The sequence below is a fragment of the Rhinoraja longicauda genome, chromosome 7 (assembly GCF_053455715.1).
Source record: "Rhinoraja longicauda isolate Sanriku21f chromosome 7, sRhiLon1.1, whole genome shotgun sequence".
NCBI lineage: Eukaryota > Metazoa > Chordata > Chondrichthyes > Rajiformes > Arhynchobatidae > Rhinoraja > Rhinoraja longicauda.
Window position 1 is genome coordinate 49,097,061 of NC_135959.1, and position 27,419 is coordinate 49,124,479.

The window sequence follows — 27,419 nt, forward strand, 5'->3', positions numbered from 1 at the left end:
GATCCTCCCTGAATGGAAAAAGCTTGCACACTAACCGAAGTCAAGAGTGTTTCATTGTCATATGTACTGACAACAGAACAGTGTGATTCGTATTTGCAGCAACATAACAGGCCTGTAAACACAGTACTTAAAGATAACATATAATAATCAAAGACAATCAAGAAATTAATAACCTCAATATTATTGCAAAAAAGCTTGAAGTCCTTCCTCAGTACAACCTAGACAGCATAGTTTAGTTAGTGTTTTGTAACTTTGTGGATCTGTAGCAGATGTTCAATGACGGTGGTCTTTGCCTTGGTGAGGCCTTCCGCATTCAGCTGCAGCAGGGTGATGCCATCTGGTTCAACATCAGTAGGTGCCCGCCCTAAGAAGGGCACATGCTCCGGGATGGCGCCAAGCCGCAGCGACTGAGGTTGCATTTGGGCTACAAGCTGTTTTTTCTGCTTCTGCTGTCTCTGTTGTTGTTTGCCTGACTGAGGTCAGTTGACAGGGCTCACCACGGGGAGGTCGACAACATGAGCCCCATGTTGTGTTCATCAGCAGCCTGCATGTGTGGAGCAGACCAGCAAACAGCGCAGCACGTCATTTTCGACTGCACTGTCCTCCGTCCCCCTGGTGGAGGGGTAGACCTCACAGCCCTCAACAACAGCACATTGCATTGGCTACAGCGCCTGGAGGGCGTTACATAATTTCTGCCGCCTCAAATGCAAGAAGAAGAAGGAGTTCAAGACCCTGATGGTTGTTAGGAAGATGCTGTTCTTGAACCTGGAGTTCATGGTTTTCAGACTCCTATACCTTCTTCCTGATGGTAGGAGTGAAACGAGAGAGTAGCCAGAGTGGCGTGTGATAAATTTGGCTGCCTTTCTGAGTTTGAACTGATTATTTATGTTCATATGCTCATGTCACAGGAGCAGATATAGGCCTTTCAGCCCATTAAGCCTATTCCACCAATCAATTATGGCTGATCTATCTTTCCCTATTGAACCCACTCTCCTGCTTTCTCCCCATAACCCCTGACACCCTTACTAATCAGGGACATGTCAATCTCCACTTTAAAAATAACTAATGATGGCCCCACAGCCCTCTGTGGCAATGAATTCCACAGATTCACCACCCTCTGACTAAAGAAATGCCTGCTCATCTTCTTTTTAAAGGTACGTCCTTTGATTCTCAGGCTGTGTAGGTAAGTGTGAGGTTATTCGCTTTGGAAGTAAGAATAGAAAGGCAGATTATTATCTGAATGGTGTCAAGTTAGGAGGAGGGGGAGTTCAACGAGATCTGGGTGTCCTAGTGCATCAGTCAATGAAAGGAAGCATGCAGGTTCAGCAGGCAGTGAAGAAAGCCAATGGAATGTTGGCCTTCGTAACAAGAGGAGTTGAGTATAGGAGCAAAGAGGTCCTTCTACAGTTGTACCGGGCCCTGGTGAGACCGCACCTGGAGTACTGTGTGCAGTTTTGGTCTCCAAATTTGAGGAAGGATATTCTTGCTATGGAGGGCGTGCAGCGTAGGTTCACTAGGTTAATTCCCGGAATGGCGGGACTGTCGTATGTTGAAAGGCTGGAGCGATTGGGCTTGTATACACTGGAATTTAGAAGGATGAGGGGGGATCTTATTGAAACATATAAGATAATTAGGGGATTGCACACATTAGAGGCAGATAACATGTTCCCAATGTTGGGGGAGTCCAGAACAAGGGGCCACAGTTTGAGAATAAGGGGTAGGCCATTTAGAACGGAGATGAGGAAGAACTTTTTCAGTCAGAGGGTGGTGAAGGTGTGGAATTCTCTGCCTCAGAAGGCAGTGGAGGCCAGTTCGTTGGATGCTTTCAAGAGAGAGCTGGATAGAGCTCTTAAGGATAGCGGAGTGAGGGGGTATGGGGAGAAGGCAGGAACGGGGTACTGATTGAGAGTGATCAGCCATGATCGCATTGAATGGCGGTGCTGGCTCGAAGGGCTGAATGGCCTACTCCTGCACCTATTGTCTATTGTCTATTGTCTATTGTCCTAGACTTTCTCACTCATTGAAATATCCTCTCCACATCTACTCTGTCCGAGCCTTTAACTATTCGGTTAGTATAGTGATTGGATCTATGTATGGAATACCTGATCAGTTTGGATAGCATGCAAAACAAAGAATTTCACTATACCTCAGTACATGTAACGATAATAAACTTAAACCTAAGCTTAAACCTATATTTGGCCTTTGTGTATCTCCCATAGTTTCCAGTATAAGCCTTAAGCTGTGTGATGCCTTCCATAAACAAAAAGTCTAGTTTTCTGCCTTTCCTTCCTCCTTTGAAACATTCTACTCTTGCCTTACCTTCCCACCACAATATCAGCTCTCGTGCTGTTCCTGATAATACTCCAGAGAACCATTACTGACTATGTTACAACATTGCTCGGCAAGTACAAGGTATTTTGTCTGCTCCACTGCGAAATCTCAAGGTGTGCTTACTTTGAAGAAGTTCTCCTCCTCTCTCGGACGAGAATTCTGCAACACCCTCTCTCGCTGCTCCCCCTCTGTGATTCCTCCTGCTCAATGTACCTTTTGCCTCATTCCCTTCCCCCCAACTCTCAGTCTGCAGATTTGATCCTGACTTCGGCCCACAATGTCTGTGCTGTATGATATTCAGGGAATAGTGAGATTTGGTCTTGGCATCATGTTCAGCACAGACATTGTGGGCCGAAGGGCCTGCTCCAGTGCAGCGCTGTTCCATGTTCTATGTTCTATAAGTTGAGGGCATGGCCTGATCTGGAGAGCACTGATCTTCAGCAGCATAACACATGACTGCAGTCGGAGAGCCATCCGCATGTGAGAATAGATAGACAACGTATGTCCAGTTTTGGTCTCCAAATTTGAGGAAGGATATTCTTGCTATTGAGGGCGTGCAGCATAGGTTTACTAGGTTAATTCCCGGAATGGCGGGACTGTCATATGTTGAAAGACTGGAGCGACTAGGTTTGTATACACTGGAATTTAGAAGGATGAGAGGGGATCTTATCGAAACGTATAAAATTATTAAGGGGTTGGACACGTTAGAGGCAGGAAACATGTTCCCAATGTTGGGGGAATCCAGAACCAGGGGCCACAGTTTAAGAATAAGGGGTAGGCCATTAAGAACAGAGATGAGGAGAAACTTTTTTAGTCAGAGAGTTGTGAATCTGTGGAATTCTCTGCCTCAGAGGGCAGTGGAGGCCAATTCTCTGAATACATTCAAGAGAGAGCTAGATAGAGCTCTTAAGGATAATAATAATAATAATAATATATTTATTTTATATAGCGCCTTAACACATGCACAAAACGCTTTACAAATACAATTAACATAGAAACAAACAGACAAACAGACAAACAGACAAACTATCCTGACGGAAAAGCGGCGAATAATCAACGCCAGCGTCCTCTCACGTCAGGGTCCGGCAGTAGACATTAAAGAACACAAGACACACAGATACAATTTTTTACACAAAACAGCCATCACAGTGATTGCTCTAGGCATACCCTCACTGTGATGGAAGGCAAAGTCTTATCTCCTCCTCGTTCTTCTCCCGTGGCGCCACGAGGCGATCGAGGCTCCCAACCCCTTGAAGCCCCCACCGGGCGATGGAAAGTCCCAGGGTCGAGCAGAGCAGGCCGATGAAAGTCCTGAGCCCCCACCGGGCGATGGAAAATGCCGCGGCCGAGCCACGCAGGGCGATGAGAGTCCTGAGCCCCCACCGGGCGATGTAAAGTGCTGCGGCCGGGCCACGCAGGGCGATGAAGGGCCTGCGGGCGGGTTGATCGTGCCTCGTGCTTCGGGGCGGTCGAAGCTGCTACGGCTGGAGCTCCCAAAAGCCGGTCGCCAGCCAGGGACCTGCGAACTCCCGATGTTGCGGTCTGCAGGGCCCACGGCCGAAACCTCCGAGATGGTAAGTCCAGGCCCTGCGACCGGAGTCTTCGAGGTCGATCCCAGCTGGAGGCCACCGACTCCACGTTGTTAGGCCGTTGCGCGAACGGAGATACGACACGGTAAAAGTCGCATCTCCGTTGAGGAGGAGATTTAAAAAAAGGTTTCCCCCAACCCCCCCACCACCCCCCTACATACACAGAATTAAAAATAAAACAAAACGTACATTTAACATCAACAATGACAAAAAACACAACAAAAAAAAACGGAGAGACTGCCGGTGAGCCGCAGCTGCAGAACACAGCCACGCCTCCAATAGCGGAGTCAGGGGGTATGGGGAGAAGGCAGGAACGGGGTACTGATTGAGAATGATCAGCCATGATCACATTGAATGGCGGTGCTGGCTCGAAGGGCCGAATGGCCTTCTCCTGCACCTATTTTCTATTGTCTATTGTCTATGTGCAGAAAGCTCATGTATGGCCACAGCTGAAGAAGCTGCTTGCTGCATTGCAGTCCAGATATCCAAGCTTTAAAGGCAGCACTAAAAAAGCAACTAGACTGATACCCAGCTTAATGGATCGAATCCATGCCGAGGAGTCGAAGAGCTTGTAGTGTTTACTCTGGAGTAGAAAGCTCAAGGGAGATGCTATTCAAATAATCAAGATCTGTAGAGCAATAACATGTTCGTCATTGCCACAAACCAAAGGATATGGGTCAGGAGGTCAGGTGCGTAAACAGTTTATATTTAATTACTTCACACAGCAGGTGCTGAAAATGAGGAATTAACTGTCTCGGGAGGTGCGGAAAATGTAAGGGGAAGTTTGGTCTGCTTTTCTGGGAATAAATGATGACGAATCTGGTAGGTAGTTGGCTGGCTGAATCTTTCCTGGGTCTTCATTTTAGAGTAAGATTTTACAGTAAATAAATTGTGGGAAATATGAATAGAAACTGAAATATCTTAAAATCTTTCCCTGCTCATAAATCAGTGGGCTAATCACCATCAGAAAGAAGGAACACTTTGAAAGAGACAGAGGGGACATTTTCTACAGGCATGGTTGCTCATTTGGCAATCAAACAATAAATTATACGTACATAGATTTGAGGCACCTGAATGAAAATAGTTATAATCTACTTTATTTATAAATTCATGAAATGTGGCTTGAGAGTGAAGAAAATTTAAAAATGCTGCGTTATTTTAACTGAATCAGTGAATGAGCAGTTTAGTTTGGTTTAGTTTAGTTTAAAGATAGAGCGCAGAAACGCTGAGTCCACGCTGACCAGTGATCCCCACACATTTACACCTATCCCACACACAAGGGACAATTTACAATTTTACCAAGTCAATTAACCTACAAGCCTGTGCATTTTTGCAGTGTGGGAGGAAACCGAGGAAAAACCCATGCAGGTCATGGGGAGAATGAACAAACTCCATACAGACAGCACCCGTAGTCAGGATCAAATCTGGGCTCAGGTGCCGTAAGGCTGCAACTCTACCTCTATGCCATTGTGCCACCCTAATGTAATAAACACCAATATATATATTTTAAAGTGGGTATTGAGATAAATAGTCTGGCCTTGTGACATAAATGAGGCCCACTGCATCTTGTGGGCAGAGCAAACTGTCTATGCCTAGCTGCCTGTACTCAGTTCCACCTGAGGCTTATTAAGGCACAGTGGCAGTACAGCACAATGGCATAGCAAGTAGAGCAGCTGCCTCACAGCGCTGGAGACCCGGGTTCGATCCTGACCTCGACTGCTGACTGTGTGGAATTTGCACTTTTTCCTCTGCGACCACATGGGTTTGTGAGCACCGAGTGCCCTGGTGTCCTCCCACATCCCAAAGACTCAGTAAGTTAATTGGCCACTGAGGGGAGTTGATGAGAATGCGGGGAGAAAAAAAATTAGAATTAGTGTAGGAAGGAACTGCAGATGCTGGTTTACACCGAAGATAGACACAAAATACTGGAGTGCTCAACGGGTCAGGTAGCATCTCTGGAGAAAAGGAATAGGTGACATTTCAGACTGAAGAAGGGTCTCGACCTGATACAACACCTATTCCTTTTCTCCAGAGATGCTGACGGACCAGCTGAGTTACTCCAGCTGATAGATGTCTATCTTCGTAGGATCAGTGAGGATGGGTGGTTGATGGTTGGCATGGACTCAATGGGTCGAAGGGCCTGTTTCTGTGCTTTATAACTCTTACTCTAAAAAGAGTACAGATCTGGGAATTACATACTCAGGACAACCGTTTGGAATCACGGTCACCAGTACAAGGTGGGGCTAGATGGGAATAAGCTCTTGGTAAGGTCCTTGTTGAAAACGGACTGGTTCCTCCAGTCTTAAACAACATAAAGAACAGAAAATAATGGAAACACTCGACAGGTTAGGCAGCATCTGTGGAAGGAGAATTAAACCAACATTTCAGGTCTGAGAGGGTCGGCACAGTGTCACAGCGGTAGAGCTGCTGCCTCACAGCGGCAGGGACCTGGGTTTGATCCGGACTATGGGTGCTGTCTGTATGGAGTTTGTCTGTCCACCCTTTGACCACGTGGGTTTTCTCCGGGTGTTCCGGTTTCCTTCCACACTCCAAAGACATACAGGTTTGTAAGTGAATTGGCTTCTGTAAATTGTCCATAGGGCATAGGATAGTGCTAGTGTACGGGTGATTGCTGGTCAGTGCACTCAGTGGGCCAAAGGCCTGTTTCCATGCTGTATCTCTAGACTAAAAGACAAGCCCTACACTTTACTCAGCTGGAGCCCTGAAAGTCCAAAGAGTGTGACTGGAGCCAGGTTGAAGAAATAGATTGTTTGTTTCTTTCCATGAATTCACGGGACCTGTGGTACGGAAAGACCAGCATTTATTGCCCTCGAGAAGATGTCACAATGATGACTCTTGTGCATCTGATCCAGGCGCTCCGAGTGTGCTGAATGTTCCTATCTACTGACCCAACCACAATGACAAAATAGCAATGCAGTTCCAAGTCAGGACATTGTGTAATGGAGGGAAACCTGCAGGGGTTGATGTTTCTAAATATACCTCCTGCCCTCGTCCTTCCAAACATAGGAAGTCTGGAGAACTTTGGACGTGTAATACAGTGTATTTTGGAGACAGTACGTGAGCTAACAGTGGAGAGTTTGAATGTTTGAAGTGGCAGAGGGGGTGTCAATAGAAGAGGCAGGCTCATTCTGAATGGTGCTAACTTCTTCGCATGTTATTCCAGCTGCCCTCCACCAGACAAGCAGGGAGTATCTTGTTGCTGGCGGAAAAGCTCCCGGGTCAGGAGGCGACTCATCACAGCTGAATGCACAGCCTCTGATGCGCTCTTTACTCACTCTTAGACTTTACACTTTCACTTCACAATTTAGAGATACTGTGTGGAAACAGGCCTTGCCGACCACCGAGTCTGCGCCGAACAGCGGTCACCTGTACACTAGCACTGTGACAATTTACAACTTACCGAAGCCAATTAACTTACAAACCAGTACATCTTTGGGGTGCAATAGGAAAATGGAGCACCCTGAGAAAAACCCACACCATCACAGGGGGAACGTACAAACTCCGTACAGCCAGCACCCGTGTCCACAGCATTATCGTGGCTTGTCCAGATCAATTTTGGACATCAGTGACTCCAAAGATGTTGATGTCACTTATCAATATGAATCATGGAAAGTTATAACACAAAGGTTACTCCAGCACTTTATGTCTATCTTTGGTATAAATAAGCATCTGCAGTTCCTTGTTTCTACATGGACAGTTGACGCTACATGGACAGTTGATGCTACATGGACAGTTGTTTCTACATGGACAGTTGACGCTACATGGACAGTTGTTTCTACATGGACAGTTGACGCTACATGGACAGTTGTTTCTACATGGACAGTTGACGCTACATGGACAGTTGTTTCTACATGGACAGTTGACACTACATGGACAGTTGACACTACATGGACAGTTGACGCTACATGGACAGTTGTTTCCACATGGACAGTTGACGCTACATGGACAGTTGATGCTACATGGACAGTTGACGCTACATGGACAGTTGATGCTACATGGACAGTTGATGCTACATGGACAGTTGTTTCCACATGGACAGTTGACGCTACATGGACAGTTGTTTCTACATGGACAGTTGACACTACATGGACAGTTGACACTACATGGACAGTTGACGCTACATGGACAGTTGACGCTACATGGACAGTTGACGCTACATGGACAGTTGACACTACATGGACAGTTGATGCTACATGGACAGTTGATGCTACATGGACAGTTGTTTCTACATGGACAGTTGACGCTACATGGACAGTTGATGCCACATGGACAGTTGTTTCTACATGGACAGTTGACGCTACATGGACAGTTGTTTCTACATGGACAGTTGACGCTACATGGACAGTTGACGCTACATGGACAGTTGACACTACATGGACAGTTGACGCTACATGGACAGTTGATGCCACATGGACAGTTGTTTCTACATGGACAGTTGACGCTACATGGACAGTTGACGCTACATGGACAGTTGACACTACATGGACAGTTGATGCTAGATGGACAGTTGACGCTACATGGACAGTTGATGCTACATGGACAGTTGACGCTACATGGACAGTTGACGCTACATGGACAGTTGATGCTACATGGACAGTTGATGCTAGATGGACAGTTGACGCTACATGGACAGTTGACTGTCCATCTTCCTCCTTTACACTCACCCCAGTGCCTGAGATTGATCGCAGAGCAATATGCTTTGAGGAGCATCTTAAAGGTAAGTCAGGGGAGCTTTAAAGAGGATACCACTGTCTAGAGTCCTGGTAACTAAAGGTAATGGGTTCGGTTAGTATAATGATTACATTTCTTGGACATTCTGGAAGCAGAATTGATTGATGCTGGAAATCTGAAATTAAAACACAAGACGCAGGAAAATCCTTCGCTGAAAGGGAGGGGAGAGGGAAAGCACTTAGCCCAGGCCATCACACAAACCAACTTCCCTTCCATTGAGTCCGTCTCCACTTCACGCTCCCTCTGCAAGGCCACCAGCATAAACAAGGACCAGTCTCACCCCAGTCATTCCTTCTTCTCCTCTCTCTCATCAGGGAAGGAGTACAGAGGTTTGAAAATGCATTACTCGAGATTCAGGGACAGTTTCTTCCCAGCTGTTATGAGGCAACAAAGAGATCTGGATATCCTTGTTCATTGGTCACTGAAAGTAAACATGCAGGTACAGCAGGCAGTGAAGAAAGCAAATGGCATGTTGGCCTTCAAGACAAGAGGAGTTGAGTATGGGAGCAAAGAGGTCCTTCTGCAGTTGTACAGGGCCCTAGCGGACCACACCTGGAGTACTGTGTGCAGTTTTGGTCTCCAAATTTGAGGAAGGACATTCTTACTATCGAGGGAGTGCAGCGTAGGTTCACTAGGTTAATTCCCGGAATGGCAGGACTGTCATATGTTGAAAGACTGGAACAACTCGGCTTGTATACACTGGAATTTAGAAGGATGAGAGGGGACCTTATTGCAACATATAAGATTATTAAAGGATTGGACACGCTAGAGGCAGGAAACATGCTCCCAATGTTGGGGGAGTCCAGAACCAGGGGCCACAGTTTAAGAATAAGGGGTAGGCCATTTAGAATGAAGATGAGGAAAAAAAATTCACTCAGAGAGTTGTAAATCTGTGGAATTCTCTGCCTCAGAAGGCAGTGGAGGCCAATTCTCTGGATGCTTTCAAGAGAAAGTTAGATAGAGCTCTTAATGATAGCGGAGTCAGGGAATATGGGGAGACGGCAGGAACGGGGTACTGATTGTGGATGATCAGCCATGATCACATTGAATGGCGGTGCTGGCTCAAAAGGACGAATGGCTTAGTCGTGCACCTATTGTCTATTGAACTGTTCTCTCATCACCTAGAGAGCCAGCTCCCCATCTACCTCATTGGAGATCTTCAAACTATCTTTAATTGGATTTTATTCGACTTTATCTTGCATTACAACCTTTATCCTGTATCTGTAGGACAGATTGGTTGTACAGTGCATTGGAAGTATTCAGACCCTTAGTACTTTGGTGAGGCACCTTTGGCAACAATTACATCTTCTTGGGTATGATGCTACAAGCTTGACACACCTGTATTTAGGTAATTTCTCCCATTCTTCTCTGCAGATCCTCTCAAGCTCTGGCAGGTAGGTTGGGGAGTGTCGATGCACAGCTATTTTCAGGTCCCACCATAGATGTTCGATCAGGTTCAAGTCCGGGCTCTGGCTGGGCCACTCAAGGACATTCAGAGACTTGTTACAAAGCCACTCCTGCGTTGTCTTGGCTGTGTGCTTAGGGTCGTAGTCCTGTTGGAAGGTGAACCTCTGCCCCAGTCTGAGGTCCACAATGCTCTGGAGCAGGTTTTCATCAAGGATCTCTCTGTACTTTGCTCTGTTCATCTTTCCCTCTATCCTGACTAGTTTCCCAGTTCCTGCCGCTGAAAAATATCCCCACAGCATGATGCTGCCACCACCATGCTTCACCGGAGGTAAGGAATTAGCCAGGTGATGAGCGGTGCCTGGTTTCCCCCAGACATGACGCTTGGCATTCGGCAAAGAGTTCAATCTTGTTTCATCATGGTCTGAGAGTCCTTTAGGTGCCTTTTGGCAAACTCCAAGCGGGCTGTCATGTGCCTTTTACTGAGGAGTGGCTTTCGTCTGGTCACTCTACCATAAACGCCTGATTGGTGGAGTGCTGCAGGTATAGTTGTCCTTCTGGAAGGTTCTTCACAGAGGAACTCTGGAGCTCTGTCAGAGTGACCATTGGGATCTTGGTCACCTCCCTGACCAAGGCCCTTTTCCCCCAATTGCTCAGTTTGGCCGGGCGGCCATCTCTATGAAGAGTCCTGGTGGTTCCAAAGTTCTTCCATTTAAGAATGACGGAGGCCACTGTGCTCTTCAGGACCTGAAATGCTGCCGAAATTGTTTTATACCCTTCCCCAGATCTGTGTCTCGACACAATCCTGCCTCGGAGGTCAACGGACAATTCCTTCGTCTTTGTGGCTTGGTTTTTGCTCTGACATGCACTGTCAACTGTGGGACCTTATAAATACAGGTGTGTGCCTTTCCAAATCATGTCCAATCAATTTAATTTACCACTGGTGGACTCCAATCAAGTTGTAGAAACATCTCAAGGATAATCAATGGAAACAGGATGAACCTAAGCTCAATTTTGAGTGTCATAGCAAAGGGTCTGAATACTTATGTAAATGTGATATTTCAGTCATTTTTTTGGATTACTTTGCAAAAATTTTGAAACACCTGTTTTCGCTTCTTCATTCTGGGGTATTGTGTGTAGATTGATGATAAAAAAATGAATTTAATCAATTTTAAAATAAGGCTGTAACGAAACAAAATGTGGAAAAGCGAGGGGGTCTGAATACTTTCTGAATGCACTGTATTCATATACAGACTTTTCACTGACTGGATAGTAGGGAACAAAAAGGCTTTTACTGAACTTCGGTACATGTGACAATAATAAACTAAACTAGACTGAAGCAGATGTTGCCTTTCAGGTCAATGACCTTTTATCAGAACTATGAGAAGCTGAAATGTGAATCAGTTTCTTGGCAAGCACATTACTAAATGACAGATTTATGGTAGAGTCCAACTTACTTCTGAGGCTTCACCAGGCGGCACGGTGATAATGTAGTTGCTGCCTTAGAGTGCAAGAGAACCGGGTTCGATCTTGACCACAGGTACTACCTGTACGGAGTTTGTACATTCTCCATATGACTTGCGTGGGTTTTCTCCTATTACTGCGGTTTCCACCCACACTCCAAACATGTAAAAGTTTGTTGGTTGATTAGCTTCGGTAAAATTGTAAATTGTCCCCATTGTGTGTAGGATAGTGTAAGTGTGCAGGGATCATTTGTCGGCGTGGACTTGGTGGGCCGAAAGGTCTGTTTCCATGCTGTATCTCAAAACTAATCTAAAAAAAGCTTCCTGTGAAATGGAAGAAATTTGCTATTTGTATATCAGCAACTGCATTTAATGTTTCCTGCGATGTTTGAACTTGGAATACTAATTGTATAACATGCCTCACTCACAATTAAGAACATCAAATGGGTAAAGAATTAAAATGAACCGAGGCTTAATAATATCACAAGTCGTTGCACTGATGTCGGCCATGGACAAAGTCAATCTGTTCAAAGGCTCTTAAAAATGTGCATCAGCATAAATTTAATTTGAAAAATATGAATATGTGCAAAGATTAGACAAGCAAAAAACATAATTAAGAAGGATCTTCTAGGTTAATGTAATTCTTCTCTAAACCTCTGATGTGAAGTGGAATATTTTCATAATTTCCAGGGTAGAGGTGTCTCGCTGTTCTCAGGCAACCTTTCTCTCGACTATGGATCTCATTTTCCAATGTTCTCTCGACTCTGAATCAGTTCCTGTGGACTGGAGGGTAGCCAATGTAACCCCACTTTTTAAGAAAGGAGGGAGAGAGAAAACGGGGAATTATAGACCAGTTAGCCTTACATCGGTAGTGGGGAAGATGCTGGAGTCGATTGTTAAAGATGTTCTGGCAGCAGATTTGGCAAGCAATTACATGATTGGTAATAGTCAGCATGGTTTTATGAAGGGGAATTCCTGCTTGACTAATCTTCTGGGATTTTTTGAGGATGTAACCAGTAGAATGGATAAGGGAGAGCCAGTGGATGTGGTGTATTTGGACTTTCTAAAATCCTTTGATAAGGTCCCAAATAAGATATTAGTGTGCAAAATTAAAGTACATGGTACTGGGGGTAGGGTATTGACATGGATAGAGAACTGGTTGGCAGACATGAAACAAAGAGTCAGATTTAACGGGTCCTTTTCAGAATTGCAAGCAGTTACTAGTAGGGTGCCACAAGGCTCGGTGCTGGGACCCCAGTTATTTACAATATATATTAACGATTTAGATGAGGGAATTAAATGTGACATCTCCAAGTTTGCGGATGACACAAAGCTGGGTGGCAGTGTGAGCTGTGATGAGGAGGCTGAGAGGCTGCAGGGTGACTTGGATAGGATGGGTGAGTGGGCAGATGCAGTATAATGTGGATAAATGTGAGGTTATCCACTTTGGTGGCAAGAACAGGAAGGCAGATTATTAACTGAATGGTATCAGATTAGGAAAAGGGGAGATGCAACGAGACTTGGGTGTGCTTGTAGATCAGTCACTGAAAGTAGGCATGCAGGTTCAGCAGGCAGTGAAGAAAGCTAATGGCATGTTGGCCTTCAATGCAAGAGGATTTGAGTTTAGGAGCAAGGAGGTCCTACTGCAGTTGTACAGGGCCCTGGTGAGACCGCACCTGGAGAATTGTGTGCAAGTCTGGTCTCCTAATTTGAGGAAGGACATTATTGCTATTGAGGGAGTGCAGTGTAGGTTCACCAGGTTAATTCCCAGGATAGTGAGACTGACATATGATGAAAGAATGGGTCGACTGGGATTGTATTCATTGGGATTTAGAAGTATGAGAGGGGATCTTATAGAAACATATATAATTCTTTAAGGATTGGGCAGGCTAAATACAGGAAAAATGTTCCCAATGTTAGGGGAGTCCAGAAGCATGGGTCACAGTTTAAGAATAAGGGGTAGGCCATTTAGGCTGGGAAAGCACATCTCAGACCCGCTGACCCTCAGCATAGGAGCACCGCAAGGCTGTGTACTCTTTCCTCTCCTTTACTCTCTCGACACCAACGACTGCACCTCCACAGACTCCTCTGTCAAGCTTCTCAGGTTTGCAGTTTACACAAACCTGATTGGACTGATCCAGGATGGGGAGGAATCTGCCTACAGATAGGACATGACACAGCTGGCGTCCTGGTGCCATTGCAACAACCTGGAGCTTAATGCTGTTAAGACAGTGGAATTGATTGTGGACTTTAGGTGAGCTCCCCCTCCCCCCCCCCCCCCCCCCCCCCCCACCCCCCCCCCCCCCCCACTCACCATCAACAACACCACAGTCACATCTGTGGAGTAATTTAAATTCTTTGGAACCATCATTTCCAGAGACCTTAAATGGGGGGCCACCATCGACTCCAGTCAAAAAGGCCCAACAGAGGATGTACTTCCTGTGGCAGCTGAGAAACACACAATCTGCCACAGGCAGCGATGGTTCCGTTTTATACTGGCACCGTAGAGTCTGTCCTCACCTTCTCCATCATGGTCTGGTTTGGCTCAGCCACCAAGCATGATATCCAGAGGCTGCAGCGCATCATTCGATCAGCCGAAAGGTTGTTGGCTGCAACCTTCCCCCCATCAACGAACTGTACACTGCAAGGGCCAGGAAGCGAGCGGGCAAGATTATCTCTGACCCCTCTCACCCTGGCCACATCTCTTTGAAGCACTTCCCTCTGGAAGGTGCCTCCGGACTGTCAAAGCCGCCACAGCCAGACATAAAAACAGCTTTTTTCCATGAGCAGCTCTATACAACAACCAGATGTCTGTAGCCTCCTTTTGCTTTGGTATTTAATTTCATTCTTCACATATTTAAATTATAATGTTTTATTTCTAATTGTCTACTGTATGTCGTGTTGTTACTTGCAACTTCCTTGTATTTATACATATTTGGCTAATAAAATTTATTCAGTTCAATTCAATTCAAATGAGGAAAAACTTCTTCACCCAGAGAGTTGTGAATCTGTGAAATTCTCTGCCACGGAAGGCAGTGGAGGCCAATTCACTAGATGTTTTCAAGAGAGAGGTTGATTTAGCTCTTAGGGCTAAAGGAATTAAGGGATATGGAGAAAAAGCAGGAACTGATTTTAGATGATCAGCCGTGATCATATTGAATGGCGGTGCCGGCTCGAAGGGCCGAATGGCCTACTCCTGCACATATTTTTCTATGTTTCTTTCTATGTTTCTAACTGAACCATCCTACCAACAACTAGAGAGCAGTCCTGTGCTACAATCTACCTCATTGGAGACCCTCAGACTATCCTTGATTGGATTTACTCTACTTTATCTTGCACTAAACGCTATTCACGTTATTCTCTTTATGGTGTATCTATACCTTGTGGATGGCTTGGTTGGAAACCTATATTGTCTTTCTGCTGACTGGTTAGCACGCAGTACCTCAGTACACATGACAATAAACTAAACTCAACTCAACTCAACACAAACAGACAAATAAATAGACAATACTAGTGCAAAGACAAAAAATAATATCCCCATGTCTATTTAGTTTGGAGTCAATTTGGAGGTGTTTGGTGTTTAATAGCCTGATGGTTATAGGGAGGAAGCTGCTCCCTATAGACCCTTGTCTCATCACATAGAAATCAGCCTTGCCCACATCTGCATTCTTACTGCTGTTCTGCATGCCTCTCTTTCAAACATTATTTTAATTTATTTTAGTGAAATGTTCCTAATCTGGACGCTGCAAACTAAATGTAGTTTATTGCTACGTACAAACATACAAACGTCCGATAGCTCTTCTGCATGAAGATCGCTGGTTGGCGGAGCCTTGGTGGACCAAAGGGCCTATTTCTGCACTGTATCTCTAAACTAAACTTAACTAACGTTATCTCAACTAACTGTGTTATTTTTTCTTGCTCCAATATTTAAGTTTAGTTATATATTTACTTAATGTGAAAAGGGCATAGTATCACACTGCTACCTTGCTGCAGAAGTGTAATGGGCAATAAATTAATTTTATTCCACTTGAGCTGACCTAAACACAGTGCATAATTTTAAAATATAAACATGTTTCATGCTAGTTTTCAAATAATTACTTTTTAAATGATTGCTTAGTTGTCTCATGAATAATTTTAGAAAGCAAGATATTTTCTGGAATGTGGCAGGTTTGATTCTCATTATATTCCTAAATGTGAAATTTGTACATTATTTTCAAAGAGTACATTTTGCCTGACATTATGGCACATACATATTTAGCCTTGCAATCAAATATGAATGTAATGCATAAACAAATAAAGATTCTTTGTTAGAGAGTATCAGGCTACTAATCACATTACATCTAGCGTTTTGCATTTAAAATGAACCTTAATGAAACATCGCCTTGTGGATATCCCACGTTATTCATTTAGGGTTTTTTAAAATGAATTCATAGTGAATTTCATTTACTGCCATGATCCTAATTAAAAGGTGTACACAAAGCTGCTAATTGGCTTTGAGCTGTATGCTTGTTGACTGGCCAATCCGCTTGCTTATTTTATCTACAGCTCTCCCTAACATGATATATTTCAACATATTTGAGCACTTTCGGCTTATTGTCAAATTTGCTTTGGCTTAACAACCCATTGTAAAGTTTGCTGGATTTATACCAAGTAAATAAAACATGCCTTAACTGCTATTCAAAGGTCTTTTCCTATTTAAAATAAAAGCTACTCAAAACCCCCGTATTCTACAAGACCAAACTCTATCACATGCCAGGCTTTGCCCGCTCCTCTCTGGCATTTCCAGCTTTCTCACCCCCCCCCCCCCCCCCACGGCATTATTCTGAAGAAGGGCCCCAATCTGAAGCATCATATGTCCATTTTCTTTATTCATGTTTTTCACATTATTTCCTTTCCTTTATCATGTAGCTGTACACTATGGATGGCTCGATTGTAATCATGCATTGTCTTTCCTCTGACTGATTACCACGCAACAAAAGCTTTTCACTGTACCTCGTTACACGTGACAATAAACTAAACTCAACTCAATTGAACCCTCCATAGATGCTGCCTGACCCGTTGAGTTCCTCCAGTACTTTGTATTTCACTTAAATTCCAACATCTGCAGTTCCTTGTGTCTCTACTGTATAAACCATATCACAAACAACCAGAAATAACCACAGTGGATTCAATCAATAGACAATAGACAATAGGTGCAGGAGTAGGCCATTCGGCCCTTCAGGCCAGCACCGCCATTCACGGTGATCATGGCTGATCATCCACAATCAGTACCCTGTTCCTGCCTTCTCCCCATAACCCTTGGCTCCGCTATCATTAAGAGCTCTATCTAACTCTCTCTTGAAAGCATCTGGGGAAATGGCCTCCACTGCCTTCTGAGGCAGAGAGTTCTACAGCTTCACAACTCTCTGGGTGAACAAGTTTTTCCTCATCTCCATTGTAAATGGCCTACCCCTTATTCTTAAACTGTGGGCTCTGGTTCGGGACTCCCCCAACATTGAGAACATGTTTCCTGCCTCCAGCATGTCCAATCCCTTAATAATCTTATATGTTTCAATAAGATCCCCTCTCCTCCTTCTAAATTCCAGGGCTCTGGAGCCCAGTCGCTGGACTCTGATGCCCAGTCGCTCCAGTCTTTCAACATACTTCAGTCCCGCCATTCCGGGAATTAACCTAGTAAACCTACGCTGCACTCCCTCAATAGTAAGAATGTCCTTCCACAAATGTGGAGACCAAAACTGCACACATTATTCCAGGTGTGGTCTCACTAGGGCTCTGTTCAACTGCAGAAGGACCTCTTTGCTCCTAGACTCAACTCCTCTTGTTATGAAGGCCAACATTCCATTGGCTTTCTTCAGCTTGCCTGCTGTTCCTGCATGCTTACTTTCAGTGACTGATGAACAAGGACACCCAGTTCTCGTTGTACTTCCCCTTTTCCTAACTTGACAGCATTCAGATAATAATCTGCCTTCCTGTTCTTACTACCAAACTGGATAACCTCACATTTATCCACATTAAACTGCATCTGCCATGCATCTACCCACTCACACAACCTGTCCAAGTCACCCTGCATCCTCATAGCATCCTCCTCATACTTCACACTGCCACCCAGCTTTGTGTCATCTGCAAATTGGCTAATGTTACTTTTAATCCCTTCATCTAACACATTAATGTATATTGTAAATAGCTGTGGTCCCAGCACCGCAGGTACCCCACTAGTCACTGCCTGCCATTCTGAAATGGACCCATTTATCCCTACTCTTTGTATCCTGTCTGCCAACCAATTTTCTATCCATGTCAGTACCCTACCCCCAATACCATGTGCCCTAATTTTGCCCACTAATCTCCTATGTGGGACCTTATTGAAGGCTTTCTGAAAGTCCAGGTACACTACATCCACTGGCTCTCCCTTGTCCATTTTCCTGGTTACACCCTCAAAACATTCCAGAAGATTAGTCAAGCATGATTTCCCCTTCGTAAATCCATGCTGACTTGGAACGATCCTGTTATTGCTATCCAAATGTTTCGCAATTTCTTTTTTTATAATTGACTCCAGCATCTTCCCCACCACAGGCTAACTGGTCTATAATTTCCTATTTTCACTCTCCCTCCTTTAAAAAAAATTGGGATAACTTTAGCTACCCTCCAATGCACAGGAACTGATCCTGAATCTATAGATCATTGAAAAATGATCAGCAATGCGTCCACGATTTCTTGAGCCACTTCCTTAAGTACCCTGGGATGCAGACCATCAGGCTCCGGGGATTTATCAACCTTCAGTCCCATCAGTCTACCCAACACCATTTCCTGCCTATGAATTTCCTTCAGTTCCTCCGTCACCCTAGGATCTCTGGCCACTAGAACGTTTGGGAGATTGTTTGTGTCTTCCTTAGTGAAGACAGATCCAAAGCACCTGTTCAACTCGTCTGCCATTTCCTTGTTCCCCATAATAAATTCACCTGCTTCTGTCTTCAAGGGACCCACATTTGGCTTAACTATTTTTTTTCCTCTTCACGACGCTTTTACCATCCTCCTTTGGATTCTTGGCTAGCTTACCTTTGTGGTATCCTTGTCCACGTACCCTTTGATGTATACCTTTGTTAGAGCAATCTGAAGCCACTTACATTGGCTTGCCTTCTTTTCATATCCTTATCTGTTCCATTGTTTCAATTATTCATTCAATATTCCCTCAGTGAAGAAATGGCCACAGCCTCAACCTTGTGGAAAATTATTCCGTTCTGACAAGATTTTGTTTGAAATATTTTTTTCTACTCACTTTCCTCACTCAATCTCTTAGGAGAATTCTTCAATAACTTCCTACCAGTGACTCTGATGGAAACACCCATTCTTTACCCACATTATTAAGCAACCTCATTATCTTAAAACATCTAATAAATCTCCCTTTGTAAAATAAGTTGTGTGTCTCTGTACATCTACGATCTCTCCACAGATAGACACAAAAAGCTGGAGTAACAACGGGACAGACAGCATCTCTGGAAAGAAGGAATAGGTAAGGTTTCGGGTTCGGACTAAAGATTGAGTCTGAAGAAGGGTTTCGACCCAAAACGTCACCCATTCCTTCTCTCCAGAGATGCTGCCTGTCCCACTGAGTTACTCCAACTTTTTGTATCTATCTTTGGTTTAAACCATCATCTGCGGTTCCTTCCTGCAATCTTTCCTCTCCCTCTTTCAGACCATTCACACTCTTGGACCAAGCTCACTCTCCTTCCCAAACCAATCTCACTCCCCCTCTTGGACTAGTGCCTCCACTCTCACTTTGCAAAGGTCCTCTCCACTTCTGCTGCTACATGAGCCACTCCCACAGTCATTTCCATTGCTGTCTTTTCCCCACCACCCCTCCTTCCCCTTCCACTCTATTCCTCCCTCTTCTTTCTCCTCTTCTCTCCTTATGCAATGCCCTTTTCTCTCCTTTTCATCACCTGTCTTTGTCCACCCATCTGCCAATCTAAACCCCCCCCCCACCCCTCTCTACTGTACCCACCTATCACGGGCCAGATGTTGTCTCACCCCACCTCTTTTGAAGCTTTCTTCCTCACCTATCGGCTACAATCTGTCTGAACAAGGGTCTGTAAGGGGTTTCTGCCCCGAGCTTTTGCCCGACTTAAGGTCCCCGTGCCTTGCTCTGATCCCTTGACCAGGTCGCGCACACTGGTTCCCCGTGAGTGGTTCGACCCACTCACCCCCTACGGTTCTAGACACTGGACTTAGATGCAGGAGCGTTTATAGTGCAGAAAATTCAACCAGACCAGATTTGAAGACCAGGGTTTAAATGGAAAAGGCTTTTATTGAACGCTTGGGACTATTGTCCATGAATACTTATACAGTTCTATAAGACATATCTATAAGACACATACCGAATTACATGAATACTTTTGACTATGAATTCTAAAACGCACAGTTCTACAAGACATATACACGACTGTAAGATGGGGAACGTACGACACATCGCAAAATTGACCAACACATATTCCTTTACACACCCACGTTTATTCAAACCACCCTCCCCTCTACACTAAACTATGTCCAGGATATGCAGGATCGGGGTACATGCTCACCATGTGGCTATTACTGGGGTTACTGGCTGTTCGTGCTGTTTCTCCGCTGCTTTCCGTGAGGGTCGTGCTTGTCCCCTGAGTTTCTTCCTTCCGTTTCTTGCGTTCCTTGCAGGTTTTCTTGCAGTATTTCTTCTCGAGTTGCGTGCCGGTTCCTCTCTCTTGCACTTCGCTTCTTCTTGCCTGTCTTTTCTTCCTCCTGCATCCGTTTGACTTTGCCTTGCATGAGTTTAAAACCCAAAAGTCGTGGCCAGTTATACTATTCTGACCCGTCCTATCTCCCGCCAGATCTTGGGATTTCTTTGTTTAAAAGATATGTATGAGTTTTCTCTCTGATCTGCGCTTATGTCTGGGGGTACCGGGGATGGCCAGACGGTGTTAATTGGTATTTCGTTGCGAGGTGATGGGTTTAACTGGTTTCCCATCACCTACCAGGTAGTTTTCTATGGGCTATTGTGCCCCCTTAACGAGATTAACTGTGTAGGTCGGCTTGGGGCATTGTGAGTATGCTGATGTCAGCGCCCCAGTGTCTGGACTTCGACCTGGTTTCGCAGGTTTCTGCATGGCCAATACCCATCCATTGTTCTGGCCGTGGCTTTGCAGAAACCTAGAGACTGGGTTGTAAGGTTTTTGCTCTTGTGGCTGGTCACGAGGTCCTGCAGCCATCTTAGGACCCACAGATTGTGACATCCCTTGGTAAACTGACCGCAGCCTTTCTCCGCTATCAGCCCCAGTCTCCCGTTTAAAATGCCCAAACTGCAGCTCTTTGGTTTGGTGTTGATTTCAGAATGAGGGAAAACTTCTCAAGTCTTACAGGTCCTGACCCGAAACTTCACCTTTCCATTTTCTCTGCAGATGCTGCCTGACCCTCTGAGTTACTCCAGCACTTTGTGTTTTACTCGATTCCAGTATCTGCAGTTCTTTGTGGCCCTTTTTACTGTTGTACTTGCCTTTCAACTATCACAGTCATACTGAACTCTCCCCTGCCACTCCCCTGTCACTCTCAGGCTGGTCTCTCCACACCCACCTTCCGTTCTGACCTGACTACACCAAACCTCTGACTGCCGCCACCACCCTGTCAGATTGCACCATCACTCCTGATTGAGATGTTCCCAATCAATCCATGTACAAAGACTGCAGGTTTAATTTAGCTTTCAGCATGGAAACAGGCCCTTCAGCCCACCGAGTACACATCGATCACCAGTCATAGTTCTACGTTATTCCGCTTTCGTATCCACCCAGGAAAATTTACAGAGACATTACTTTACTTTACTTTAGACTTTAGAAATACAGAACGGAATCAGGCTCTTCGGCCCAACGAGTCCACAGCGACCAGCGATCACCCCACTATCCTACACACTATAGGCCAATTAACTTACAAATCCACACGTCTTTCGGATGTGGTAGGAAATGGGAGCACCAGGAGGAAACCCACGCGGTCACAGGGAGAATCTGTGAATTCTACCCAGACAGCGTCCAAGGTCAGGATTAAACCTGGGTCTCTGATGCTGTGAATCAGCGGCTCTACCAGCTGTTCCACTGAGCAGCTACACCAGGTACGCTAAAGTGATCTGGATAATGAATTTTCCTGTACTCTATTGTGTTCTGTTTTAACAAATAAAAAACAGCTCTGTTACAGGAGTAGAAAAGAGTTTGTGAAACAATGCTGGGGATTTTTCAAAAATGGCTTTTTTCCTAAATACCTTAAATAATATGCACAGGGAAATAGATCCAATGGAAAGTTGGATAGAGTGTTGGTAGATGGAATATAATCCCAACAAGTGCAAGGAGGTGTAGTATGTACACAGTAAAAGGTAGGCCAATAAGGAATGTTAATTAGCAGAAAGACCGAAGAGTTGAAGCCCAAAGTTTCCCCTCAGGTCAATAGTATAGAGATAAGGCCTATGGCATCATGCCTTCATGGGTCAGGGGATAGAGCAGAGAGTTGGGATGTTTTGTTGCAACTTTAACAGTGATGATGCTGCACGGACTACTGTGTGCAGCTTTAGTCACCACTCTATAGGAAGCGTGCAATTGCTCTGGAGAAAATGCCGTGGAGACTCACCAGGATGATGTCTGGATTGGGGCACTTTGATTATGGGGAGAGATTGGATAGGCTGGGCTTATGTTCCCTGCAGTGAAGGAGACTGGGAGATGATCTGATGGATATAAGACTAGGAATGGCGTGGAGCCAGATTTTTTCCTCCAGTAGAGATCAAGATGAAAACAAGATGGCGTAGGTTTAACGGAAGATGTAGAATATTCAAAGGTCATCTGAGGGTATAATTTGTTTTTACAGAGTGTGGTTGATATCTGGAATGCGCTGTCAGAGAAAGTGGTGGTCTCATATACAGTGCGTAAGTGGTGCTGGTTTATACCGAAGTTAGACACAAAATGCTGGAGGAACTCAGCGGGTCAGGCAACATCACTGGAGAAAAAGGATGGATGTTGTTTTGGGTTGGAACCCTTCTTTAGACACATGTCTATCTTTGGTCTCAGAGACAATTGCTGTTTAAGACACTTAAAGAAGTAAATTATAGAAGGATAGGGGCCCAATGTAGGCCATTGATTTTAGTGTTGACAGCAAACGTATTGGGCATGTTTCTCTGCTATACAACTATGACTCTATGAATTAAATTGCCAAAAGTGGGAAAAGGTTCATTTTCAGATGCAACTTAGAATTAATCTGTTTCTTATTTTAATTTACATGACTGATTAAGTGAATCTGTAATCACCATTAATTTGGAAATAAACTATGAATTTAACAGCCTAAAATTGTTAACATTGGAGAAATAAAAACCTTTTATTTTCTTGATTGGAACTAAACCAAGATTTCTTATATACTTCCATTAGGTCTATCTTTCAAAATGGCTGATATATTAATGTTTTGGAGCAGATTTTATAATATAGAATGAATCAAAACCCTTTCAATTTCTGAGTGGTGCATTATATTCTGCTTTACTCTACAAAGTCAATAAAATGTAAAGGACTTCCATTACCTTGATTGCTTAGTAGCATAAACATCTATGTCAGCACAAATGCGGCTTCTGGTCAATGATTTTATGTGTTATGCTAAAGAAAAGACTAATCAGCATGCTAAATAAGCATGTACAATTTGGATTATTGTTGCTGAATTCAGGATAATAGATGTATGGGTATGTGGAACGAGCAGCCAGAGGAAGCACACTAACAACATTTAAAAGATATCTGAACAGGTATATTGATAGGAAAGGTTTAGAAGAGATATGGGCCAAATGTGGGGAAAAGGTACCAGCTTGGGCGGCATGGTGGCGGAGCGGTAGGGTTACTGCCTTACAGCGCCGGAGACCCAGGTTCAATCCTGACGACGGGCGCTGTCTGTATGCACGTTCTTCTCATGACCGTGTGAGTTTTCCCCGGGTGCTCCAGTTTCTTCCCACACTCCAAAGACGTATAGATTTGTAGATTAATTAGCTTTGGCAAAAATTGTAATTTGTCCCTAGTGTATAGGATAGAGCTAGTGTGTGGGGATCACTGGTTGCTGCTGACTTGGTGGGCCAAAAGCCCATATATCTCAAAACTAAACTAAACATTTCCATTAATGACTTGGATGAAGGGATTAAAAGTACCATTAGCCAATTTGCAGATGATACAAAGCTGGGTGGTAGTGTGAGCTGTGAGGAAGATGCTATAAGGTTGCAGGGTGACTTGGACAGGTTGTGTGAGTGGGCGGATGCATGGCAGATGCAGTTTAATGTGGATAAGTGTGAGATTATCCACTTTGGTGGTAAGAATAGGAAGGCAGATTATTATCTGAATGGTGTCAAGTTAGGAAAAGGGGACGTACAACGAGATCTGGGTGTCCGAGTGCATCAGTCACTGAAAGGAAGCATGCAGGTACAGCAGGCAGTGAAGAAAGCCAATGGAATGTTGGCCTTCATAACAAGAGGAGTTGAGTATAGGAGCAAAGAGGTCCTTCTGCAGTTGTACAGGGTTAATTCCCGGAATGGCGGGAATGTCATATGTTGAAAGACTGGAGCGGCTAAGCTTGTATACACTTGAATTTAGAAGGATGAGAGGGGATCTTATTGAAACATATAAGATTATTAAGGGGTTGGACACGTTAGAGGCAGGAAACATGTTCCCAATGTTGGGGGAGTCCAGAACCAGGGGCCACAGTTTAAGAATAAGGGGTAGGCCATTTAGAATGGAGATGAGAAAAAACTTTTTCAGTCAGAGAGTTGTAAATCTGTGGAATTCACTACCTCAGAAGGCAGTGGAGGCCAATTCTTTGAATGCATTCAAGAGAGAGCTAGATAGAGCTCTTAAGGATAGCGGAGCCAGGGGGTATGGGGAGAAGGCAGGAACGGGGTACTGATTGAGAATGATCAGCCATAATCACATTGAATGGCGGTGCTGGCTCGAAGGGCCGAATGGCCTCCTCCTGCACCTATTGTCTATTGTCTAAACGTTTTTTTGTTGCATGCTATCCAGTCAGCGAAAAGAGAATGCACAATTACAATCAAGCCGTCCACAGTGTACAGATACATAATAAACAGAATAACTTTAGTTGAAGATAAAGTCCAGTAAAGTCCGATTAAAGATAGTCCGAGGCTGTCCAATGTGATAGATGGTAGCTCAGGAACGCTCTCTAGTTGGTGATAGGATGGTTCAGTTGCCTGATAACGGCTGGGAAGAAACTGTACCTGAATCTGGAAATGTGGGTTTTCAAATTCTGTACCTAATGCTTGATGGGAGAGGGGAGAAGAGGGAATGGCCGGGGTGAAACTCATGCTTTAGTATACTGGTGGCCTTGTTGCGGGCAGCGTGAAGTGTAAATGGAGTCAATGAAAGGGGGGTTGGTTTGGGCGATGGTCTGGGCTGCATCAACAATTCTCTGCAATTTCTTGCGGTCTTGGATGGAGCTGTTCCCAAACCAAGCTGTGATGCATCCTGATAAAATGCTTGCTACGGAGTTGGTGATGGTTGTTGGTGACATACCGAACTTCCTAAGCCTTCTGAGGAAGTCGAGGCATTGGTGGGCTTTCTTGGCCATTGCTTTGACTTGAGGGGAATTGATCAGGTGAATGCATAGAGTTTTTAACCAGGGTAGGGAAATCAAAAACCAGAAGACATAGGTTTAATGTGAGAGGGGAAAGATTTAATAAGAATCTGAAGGGTGACCTTTTCCCACAGAGGGGTGATCGGTATATGGAACAAACTGCCAGAGGAATAAGTTGAGGCAGTTCCAATAATGATATTTAAAAGACACTTGGACAGGTACACAGATAAGAAAGTTTAGCGGGATATGGGTCGTAGACAGGCAAATAGGTCCAGCGTACGTGGGACAGTTTTGTTGGCAAGAATGACTTGGGCTGAAGGGCCTGTTCCCATGCTGTACGGCTCAACGACTCAATGAGTCTATGATTCTACGACTCTGTGACTCTACAACTCTGTGACTCTAGTGCCAATGGTCACTCAATGTGATGTTGCAGGATGGATCCCACTTTGTTAGCTGTGAAGGTAGAGCCCCCACAGGCCCTGCTGCCCACTGCATGACATGTTGCAAGGACTCATCAAGTATCTCGGTGGAGTCGGATAACCTCTTTCCGTCTTGTCCCGCAGCCGGCTCCAGCCTCCCACAAATGTCATGTTTTCGCGTCTCCTGAACCAGTGGAGCTGAAACTGAGTTATGTGTGTTGCCAGCATGCTTGCCCAACATCATTCATCACGAGATCTGGATGATCAATGCTGTGGCTTGATTTAAAAAGGCAAGGTAGTGCTGCAGAAACCTGCAGTTTTCTGCGCACTGTAGAGCAATCCACGAGCCATAGACACGAAAGATAAAATCCAATCCCTTCACTTCTTTTGAAATCAGCCCCCACCTAGTCATAGAGTCCTACAGCATGGAAACTGGCCCTACAGCTCAACATGTCCCATCAACACTAGTTCCGCCTTGCCTGCATTTGGCCCATATCCCTCTAAACCTATCCTACTCGTGTACCTCTCCAGATATTTTTTAAACATTGTGATAGTACCTGCCTCAACTACCTCCTCTGGCAGCTCGTTCCATACACCCACCACCCTCTGTTTAACAAATTTGCCCCTCGGGTCCCTATTAAATCCTCCCACCCTCATCTTAAACCAATATCCTCTGGTTCTTGATACCCCTACATTGGGTAAAAGACTGCATTTACCTTATTTATTGCTCTCCCGATCTTATGCACCTCTATAAGATCACTGCTCATCCTTCAGCGTTCCAAGGAATAGATTCCTAGCCTGCTCAACCTCTCCCTAGAGCTCAGGCTCTTATATTCTGGCAACATCTTTGTAAATCTTCTCCGCACCCTTTCCAGCTTAACACCTGAGCAAAATGCACCACTTATAAAATAGGAAACACCTTTGAAATAACACCGGAATTCTTGAGCTTGTAACTTTTTGTTTAAGTTATCAGCTTGTTGAGACTGATTATTAGTCTGAAAGCATTAAACAACCAACCAAGCATATTGGAAGATATGCTTCCAAAGCATTCTTCTTCATCCAAAGCATTCCATTGGGATCAAAGTTCGTAGGAAGGAAGTGCAGATGCTGTTTTACTCCAAACATAGATACAAAATGCTTGAGTAACTCAGCCAGACAGGCAACATCTCTGGATAGAAGGAATGGGTGATGGTTTCGGGTCTGAAGAACGGTCTCGACCCGAGACGTCACCCATTCCTTTTATCCAGATATGCTGCCTGTTCCACTGAGTTACTCCAGCATTTTGTGTCTATCTTCGGGATCAAGGTTTGTTTACCTCCGCTCCAGTTTTGTGGGTCGTGAAGTGACTCATGAGGCCAATATAGAAACTGCAGACTCTTCCACAGGTGGGGTAAAGGATGCCTGATGGATGGGCGAGAGAGCGATTTGTCAGCTGGTGCACTCATTGTCTATTGCTGAGTAGTTATTGTGTGCGATTCTGCTCACCCCATTAGAGGAGGGGTTTGGAGGCTTTGGAGAGGGTATAGAAGTTTACCTGAACGCTGCCTGGATCAGAGGGTATTAGCTATGGAAGAGAGATTGGACAAACTTGGATTATTTTCCAAGGTTTGAGGGGAGACTCAGTAGAGGTACATAACTTTATTGGAGGCATAGTCAGAACCTTATTCCCAGGGTAGGAATGTCAAAGACAAGAGAGCATAGATTTAAGGTGAGAGGAACAAAATTTAAGAGATGTGTGGAGCAAGTTTTGTTTTACAGAGTGTGCTGGCTGCTTTGGAACACATGCCAGGGGTGGTGGTGGTGGCAGATATGTTAGCGGCATTTATGAGGCTTTTAGACGGGCACATGGA